Consider the following 9,135-nt stretch of genomic DNA (forward strand, 5'->3'; position numbering starts at 1 on the left):
CTCCCCCTTCTTCTTCTTGATTCTTGATCCCCAAACCCCGTTCTGGAACCCTCTCGCCCTCACCTCTACACTCTCCCCGCCGCGGCCCCTGCTTCCTACCGCTCTCTCGCCGAACGCCTCAGCGTTGGCCCGCGCCGAGACCGGGTGCTTCGCCGTGTCCACGCCCAGCCCCGCGACTCGCCGCGCCATCGCGCGCCGCGCCGCGCGCGCCCATCCCGCGTCGCGCCCCAGCCCGCCCCAGCCCGCGACCTCGCATCACGTCGCGACTCCGCCAGCGTCGTGAACGCACGCGCCCGCCGTGATCCGACCGCGCGCCGCGGACTCGTCAATCCCGTCGTGACCCGATAGCGCGCCGCAGACTCGTCACTCCCGCGGCTCGACAACTCCGCGCCGCACCGTGATCCGCCGTGGTCCGCCAGCTCTGTCATCGCCGTGACCCGCCATTTTGGCTGTGCCTTGGACTAAGCCACCATCAGGTTCGCTCGTCTCCCCTCCCTCTTATTCCAGTATTATTACTGCTTGCAGTCCCATCGCCCGCTATCGCGTCCCCTGCCAAGACCTCTGGATCGAACATCGGAATAGGCGTAGCCACCGACGTCGAGAGCAGGATTCTTTGAGGTAAACGGATTGTCTATGATTGCTTAAATATCGAACTCTCCAGGGCCGTTAGACGCCCCTCCCGTCCTAGTCGTCTAGTAGATTAAGCGGGTCAACGGGAGTCTGATTTCCGGATCATTCTACTCCGTGGCACGTCCCAATCTCCTGCGCTTACTTGTCCGCATCTTATCTGCTCGTTTATAAACTTCAGTCCCATAAATTTGACAAAGTTATATCATATCATCATTTCACTTGTGACGTGAAACGCGCCGTTCCATCCCGACCGCTGTCGTTTCGCATCACTTGGATAGGAGTAGCTGCACACGAAGGCAGAAATAAAAACGAAGAAAACAAAAACAAAACACAGCAAAATAACAAAACAGAGAAAATAGGAAATGGAAGCAAAAACTAGTCAGATCATGAGCTCTCGTGCGGTGGCTTCTCTAAAGTAATATTCATGGGGCTATTAAGATCTTCTTCTTCTAAGTAGGGTTTGAGCCGTTGCCCATTCACAGTGAATTGTCTTTGAGATGTAGGATCAAAAATGGTAACCGCTCCATTCTCAAAAACCTGCTGAACAAGGAAGGGGCCATCCCATCGCGTTTTCAATTTTCCTGGAAAGAGTTTTAATCTAGAGTTGTAAAGCCATACTTTTTTATTCTCTAAAAAAATTCGTCTCTTAAAGCTCTTATCATGAAACATCTTCATCTTGGCTTTATAAATCTTCGAATTCTCATAAGCCTCATTTCTTAACTCTTCCAACTCATTCAATTGAAGAAGTCTATGCTTGCCGGCTCTATCCAAATCTAGGTTGAGTTTCCTAATAGCCCACAGGGCCTTGTGTTCTAACTCAAGTGGTAGGTGACAAGCCTTCCCAAAGATAAGTCGAAAGGGAGACATGCCGAGAGGAGTTTTGTAAGCAGTCCTATAGGCCCATAATGCCTCGTCTAGCTTCCTAGACCAATCTTTCCCATCCGGACGCACTATTTTCCTCAAAATTTTCTTAACCTCCCGATTGCACAATTCAACTTGGCCATTGGCTTGAGGGTGATAAGGAGTAGTGACTCGATGATGGACACCAAACTTCTTGAGGAGGTTCCTAAAGTTGTAGTTTGTAAAGTGGGAACCTCCATCACTAATGATAGCTCGTGGGCATCCATATCTATAAAAGATGTTTTTCTCAATAAAATTAGTCACTACCTTACTGTCATTGGTTTTGGAGGGAATGGCTTCTACCCATTTGGAGACATAATCGACATCCATCAAAATATATTCATAACCATTAGAACTAGGGAAGGGTCCCATAAAATCGATTCCCCATAAATCAAATATTTCTACTTCTAGGATGGGTTGTAGGGGCATTCTATCTTTCCTATTTATGTTGACGGATGCTTGGCATGCTAAACAAGTATTATAAAATTTCTGGGCGTCATGAAATAATGTAGGCCAAAAGAAACCCTATTCAACAACTTTATGAGCTATTACCTTGGCCGAGTAGTGTCCCCCTCCGGGTTTGGAATGACAGAATTCCAAAATGCTTCTTTGCTCGCTCTCGGGGACACACCGCCTCAAAATTTGATCTTGGCCTTGATGGAATAGCTCCGGATCTTCCCAAAAGTAAAATCGTGCATCCTTAAGCAGCTTCTTCCTCTCATGAGACGTCCATCCTGTGGGAATTTTTCCTGAAACCAAAAAATTGACAATGTGTGCGTACCAAGGAAGCGATGTTCCTTGTGCGGTTAGGACATATTCATCAGGAAATGCATCATTTATAATCTCAGGTTGGGTGCTCATGATTCGAGAGAGATGATCTGCTACTACATTTTCACACCCTTTCTTATCTTTGATCTCTAAATCAAATTCCTGCAATAAAAGCACCCATCTAATCAACCTAGGTTTGGCCTCCTTCTTCGTTAACAAGTATCTAATAGCTGCATGGTCAGAAAAAACAGTAATTTTACTACCTAACAAGTAAGATCTAAACTTTTCTAAAGTAAAAATAATGGCTAGCAGTTCCTTCTCAGTAGTAGTATAATTTAGCTGCGCGTCCACTAAGGTTCTGCTGGCGTAGTAGATAACCACGGGTTTCTTGTCGATTCGCTGACCTAACACTGTACCTACTGCAAAATCAGAAGCATCACACATTAGTTCAAAAGGAAGGGTCCAATCGGGCTCGTGCAAGATAGGCGCATTAACTAAGGCTTCCTTCAATTTATAAAATGCATCTTTAGCTTCTAGTGTTAGTTCAAACTCATTGTTCTTAGACGATAAAAGATTTGTAAGAGGTTTGGAAATTTTAGCAAAGTTAAGAATGAAACGTCTATAGAAACCCGCGTGGCCGAGGAAACCCCTAAGGGTTTTTAGGTTGGTTAGAGGTGGAAGGCCTTGGATGACCTCGATCTTGGCCTTGTCCACCTCCAAGCCACGGCTGCTTACCATGTGGCCCAGCACTACTCCCTCCTGCACGATGAAATGAGATTTTTCCCAGCTTAGTACGAGGTTTGACTCTATGCACCTCTTCAATACTTTGGTGAGGCTAAGGAGGCAGTTTTCAAATGTGGATCCGAATACAGAAAAATCATTCATAAAGATTTCTAAGCACTCTCCCACTAGATCGGAGAAGAGTGCATTCATGCATCGTTGGAATGTGGCGGGTGCATTACATAGCCCAAAGGGCATACGCCTAAAGGCATATGTCCCTACGGGACTCGTGAAGGTTGTCTTCTCTTGATCTTCAGGATGAATGTTCACTTGGTTGTATCCTGAATAACCATCAAGAAAACAAAAATATTGCTGCCCCGATAGTTTTTCTAGTATTTGATCCATGAAGGGTAGTGGATAGTGGTCTTTCTTGGTCGCCTTGTTTAATTTCCTATAATCGATGCACACCCTCCATCCAGTGGTTAGCCTCTTCTGCACTTCTTCCCCTTTTTCATTCAGCTCTACAGTCACTCCCGACTTCTTAGGAACTATATGCACCGGGCTTACCCATCTACTATCGGAGATCGCGTAGATGACGTCGGCATTAAGCCACTTTAGAAGTTCCTTTTCTAGGACTTCTCTCTTATGAGGATTTAATCTCCTCTGATGTTCTCTACAAGGTCTAGCCTCCTCTTCTAAAAATATTCTGTGCTCACAAATTGAAGATGAGATTCCTTTAATGTCATCGAAAGTCCAACCTATAGCTGATTTATGCTCTTTAAGCACCTTGAGTAGGTTCTCTTCTTGTATTGGAGTGAGGGATGAAGATATGATCACAGGTAAATTTTTTGTGCTGTCTAAATATGCATATTTCAGGGTAGAGGGAAGTGGTTTAAGTTCTGGATTGGTTTCTACTTCTGTGGAGTCTAGGAGCTCGTTATCTAGCTCTCTACTTTCTATGTGGGATAAGTATTCTATCATTCCTTCTTCTTCTCCCTTATGTTCTGTACAGAAGTTGAGCTCTTCATTGCTCCCTAAGGGGCACTTCATCATTCTAGAAATGTCAATTTGAACTCTCTCCTTCCCTATCTTAAACTCTACAGTCCCTTTTTCCCAGTCCATGATCGTCCTAGCCGTTACTAAAAACGGTCTTCCTAGAATAATAGAAGCTAAACTAAGGCTTCCTGAAATTTTTACGTCGGTCACTATAAAATCTATAGGAATTTCACAATTTTCTACAGTAATGGTGACATCAGTCAATCGTCCTTCAGGTTGCCTAACAGTTTCGTCGGCTAAAAGTAGGTCCATATGGATCTCTTCAAGCTCCCCGAAGCCACATTCCTCATATAATGCCGTCGGAATGATGCTAATGCTTGCTCCCGTGTCTAATAAGACTTTTGAGAAAGTCTTTCCTCCTATGTCACAGGTGATAAAAGGGGCACCAGGATCCCTCTTTTTTATAGGGATGTCATTCAAAATGCTAGACGCATTTTTGAAAAGTTTCGCTACCTCCCTATTCTTTCTATTAGTACAAGAATCCTTAAGATATTTCTTAAGCGATGGTGCACACCTAAGCATGTCCTCTACTGTGACTGTCATTGTGGCTTTTCTAAAATTCTCTAATAACCTGTTTTCATAATCAAGCACAGGTTTTTTCTTTGTTAGGGCAGTTGGGTAAGGTATGTGCTGCCCACTTGTGGAAGGTAGAGGCTCTTCAATGTAGGGGGGCTCCTCTCCATCTTCCTCCCTTGACTCATTCCTCTTCTTCGAATTCTCTACAGAATTCTGGTAAGGATCCTGAAGTTCCTTTCCATTCCTCAACCTTGAGACTGCCAGAACTTCAGGATCTGATTCACCCATTTCGTCATGGCTAGAATGTTGAATATGATGCAAATTGCATGGATTTATAACTGGTTTTGTAGGAAATCGATGAGACGTGCAAGGGGGGTCTGCAGGTATACCTTGGTGTTCAGAATGTGCAGACCTGAAGCTCTCTAACATCTTCCTCATCTGCTCTTGAGACTCCAGTATTTGCTTCGTTTGAAACTCCATCATCATTTGTATCTTCATCTCCATCTCCGCCCGCAACTTTTGGTTTTGCTTCTCTATCATATCTGAAATGACGGGGGTAAATGAAGAAAAATCAGGTTGGTTCTGAGATGGAACCTAATACTGCTGCTGAGGTTTGGGCTGAAATGACTGTCTTTGTTGGAATGGAGGTTGAGTTGCCGGCTTGCTCCCTTGGTGGAAAGTCTCTCCGTTTTGGAAATTTTGCCGCTTTTGACTTGCCCATGGTTGTTGCGGCAGGTTGAAGGCTTTAACCTCTTCTTCCATAGCTTGGCAAGCTCCGTCTTCATGCTCCCTACTAAAGCAAAGAGAGCAAATCTTAGCTTTCACTATAGGCGAGTTACCCAAGCAGACGTTCTTCAAGGTGGAGGTGAGCTCCTCCAATTTCTGGTTGGTTTCTTTTAGGTTCGCCTGCAGCTCTCCCTCCTTGGCGTAAACCTGCAGAACTCCTGCTCTTTTTGGCTGCAGGTTTCTCCCATTCTGATTGGCTCCAATCTCCTGCAAGTCAGTTTCTGCAACTCTCTCCAAAATATCGAAAACCTCATCCTCGTATGCGGTGTAAAACGTTCCACCCGTAGCGAGATTTACTTTGTTTTTCATAAAATCAGAGAGAGATTCATAAAATATTTGGGCTAGTTGACATTGCTCAATGCCATGGTGAGGACATTTCCTCAACAAATCATTGAATCTCTCCCATGACTCACTAAAGGCTTCTCCGTCATGAGGATGGAAATTGTGAATTTCTCTTCTATAAAAATTCGTTTTGGAGAGAGGGTAAAATTTCTGCAGAAATTTTACTTGCATCTCTTCCCAAGAATTAAAAGTGATTCCTAGATTACCATGCAAACGCTTTATCTTTAAGAGTTAGTGGAAAATATTTCATTTTTAACATCTCCGTAGGTATTTCAGGAACATTTTGAGAAGAGCATCTAATATGAAAATCATCAAGGAATTCTAACGGATTCTGTGCAGGTAATCCGTTAAATTCAGGTAGAGAATTGATCAATGCATTATCGTATCGAAACAATATACCTTCACCGATGTTCAGATTTACATCGGTTTGTCGTAAGCTTCCGGATGGTGTAGACCTATCCAACATAGTTCTTCTCCTCTCATTCTGCTGATGTATCCCTTCAGCCATATTTCTGTTCTGAATTTCTGGTTCTGTGACTGTAGAATCCGGGGTGGCGTCTCTACTAATTTTTTCTGCAGACTTCTCACCAGCTCCTGAGCGTGTTACTACCATAAATCTTCAGCAAAATGTTAGCAGACGATGAGCTGAGGATTTTAAAGTCCTTCAGCTTAAGAGGATAATAAAGAATGACTATAGATTCAGAAAAATAAAAATTCCTACTGTAATACCGTGCTCCCTGGCAACGGCGCCAGTTGATGAGCTCAATTTTAGGGTGTTTTTTACTGGTTATTTGTCAGTTGAATTCGTGTGAGGATTGAGCTTATGCAACGAAATTTATAACCTCACAGCCTTTGGCAAGCAAGGGTCGATCCACAGGAAGCAGAGAAAACAACAGAAAATTCTTTTCTATTAAATGAGTCTATTCAGTTCTCTAATTCCAAGTGTTAATCTCTATAGAAATTTTCTTCACAATAAGTTGCAGAGAATCCCTTAAAAGTATTGATTCATCTAATTCTTCAGTCAAATTATCTTCAGTTAAGTTTTACGGAGATATCTTGGCAAAACTCAATTGAGCAGAACCGTTAGCAGAGAAATTTTCTTTGTTAATGGTTCGCTTACGCCCTGTGAGGCAATTGAGCAAACACCCTGCGGGTGTTTGTGCACGCGCGAACGCCGGCGCGCGGGTGAGCCTGCGCGCGGCGCTATGGCGCGCGGCGAGCCTGCTCGCGGTGCTGATTCGCGCGGGCGAGCTTGCTCGCTCCTTGGATTGCTGGCAACCTAGGCTGAGGCCTGGGTTGCTAGCAGCTGGAAATTCTGCAGGGAAGGATTTCACGATCGGATGCGAGAACAATGAAACTATTGCTAGACAGAATGGAAAACGATTCAATCAACTATGGGATTCGAAATCAAACGTAACCAAAGGAACAACAGAAATTGGAAATGCTGAAGACACGGCTTGTGATCTTCAGCCCAACCCTGATTGTCATAGAAGGGAGAAGAAGATTGTACCAAAACCGAAACGCTCACGACTCCTTGTGTCACTCCTTCCGGGCAAGGCGACGATCGTCGTGCTCCAGCTACTCCTCGGCTTGCTTCTCCCCCAGCTCCAATGCTCATCAGCCTTGGAGGGTCTGCAGAAATCCTTTCTCTCCAAGCCCTAGCTTCCTTGAGAGAAATTCTGGACAACCTACAATCAACTCTCAAGAGACTATTTATAGGTTTCTCTTAAGTCATGCCCTGGGGCATTTTCGTAATTTCTGCTTCTTTGAATTTTTGCCCGCTCCTCTTGATCCTCGTCTTTTTTGTTGATCCTCTTAACCTGTCTCTGAATGTTTATGATGCCGGACGTCGTCTCAATGGCGTCCGACCGTCACCGAGGGTAGGAACTCGGTGTCGTATCACTAACTAATCGGTTCACGTCCGCGACGTCAACCGATGGATATACGGAGAACAGGAATGTATGTATGACGATAACGAGGATGATGGTCCTACTTTGGTACGTGGAATGCACCGACAAGCTATGAGAGCCAACCCAGAGCGGGGACGGGGTCGCCAAGCTGGGTCGAACCAGCCCTCCAAGTCGTCCGAGGTGGGTCGAGGGCGCGCACGCCGTCGAATGGGATAACTCCCACCGGAATGCTCACACGTGTCGGGGCGTCCCGACTCGTACCGGACAGGTAAGACGCTCGTCTTTGTTTCGTCGTTCTCTCAATCTGTCTCACTCACCTATCTAACCCGAGCGCGGTGGAGGCAATACGAAAGAGTACTGTAAGAAATAAGGACCGAAGAAGCGAGGGTAGCAAAGTACCTACGTCGCGGGGCGACGGTCGACTCGAGTAGGAGCTTCCACGAGAGGAGCCATTGGTGAGGGAGTATGCCAATCACGAGCACGTGACAAGGGGAGGCGACCGGGCGCAGCAGCAGCAGTGCAGCAGCAAGAGCGGGGGCGGCGCGCGCGGCGCAGCTCGGCGGTGACGATCGATGCGGACTCACGGTGCAAGCTCACGGCGGACCCGGCAGTTGTGCTTGCGGCGCGCCGGTCGAGCAGGTCGCACTCACGGTCGGCTCGGCGCGGTAGTGTGGCAGCACGCACGGCGCTCGCGCGACAGCAGGAATGGCGGCAGCACACGCAGCGCGGCTCGGCGGCGGCACGACCAGGTCGCGCAGCTGGTGGCCCTGCTGGTCGCGCAGGCGAAGTCGCGCGATCGGCAGCGCGGCTGGCGGCGCGGCGCGGCGGCGGCTGCGCGGCGCGTGTAAGCGCGGCTCGAGCAGCGGCGCGCGCGGCCCTAGCGGCGCAGCGCGAGGCGGCTGCGCGCGCGGCGCGGCGATGGCGCTGCTCGAGCAGCGGCGCGCGGCAGCGGCCCTGGCGGCGGACGCGAGGCGGCCGCGGACTCGGCGATAGGGCGGTCGGCGCGCCGCGAGCCGCGCAGGATTAGAGGCGCGCGGCGGCTCGGTAGCGCGCGACGCGGTGGACGGCCGCGCGAGCTTCAGCGGCGGCGGCCGCAGAGGAGCGCGCGGTGGCCTTATCGGTGCGGACGTGGCGATGTGACTCGAGCGAGGGGCGGTGCGGCGGTGGTCTCCTTCCCTTCCCCTTCTCTTCTCCTTCTCTTCTTCCTTTCTTCTTCTTCTTCTTTCTTCTCTTCTTCTTCTTTCTTCTCTTCTTCTCCACGACCTGACCCTTCTTTCTCAAAGTGCAATTCTTCAAAATTAGGTCAAAGGTGAGGGAAGCGCCCACCTCTTCCCCTTATATATGGGTGAAGATGGGCCCTTCCTTAAGTCCAATAACACAAAAGAAAAGGAAGGAAAACAAGCAAGAAAAATAGGAAAAGGGCTTATCAGGCCCAACATAAAAGGGGGGGGGGGGGAAGGGTTCCTCATATGGGCCCTTCCCCCGCTACACGACAATACGAATAAAG

At 47.7% G+C, this 9,135-nt stretch overlaps 1 non-coding gene across 1 annotated transcript; it reads left to right on the forward strand.

Moving 5' to 3' along the window:
- The first annotated feature begins 5,734 nt into the window (after positions 1-5,734).
- LOC144704033 (small nucleolar RNA R71) lies at positions 5,735-5,843 on the forward strand. Its single transcript, XR_013581722.1, has one exon. It is a non-coding gene; the product is annotated as a small nucleolar RNA R71 (small nucleolar RNA).
- The last annotated feature ends 3,292 nt before the right edge of the window (positions 5,844-9,135 follow it).

The sequence above is a fragment of the Wolffia australiana genome, chromosome 5 (assembly GCF_029677425.1).
Source record: "Wolffia australiana isolate 7733 chromosome 5, ASM2967742v1".
Taxonomy (NCBI): domain Eukaryota; kingdom Viridiplantae; phylum Streptophyta; class Magnoliopsida; order Alismatales; family Araceae; genus Wolffia; species Wolffia australiana.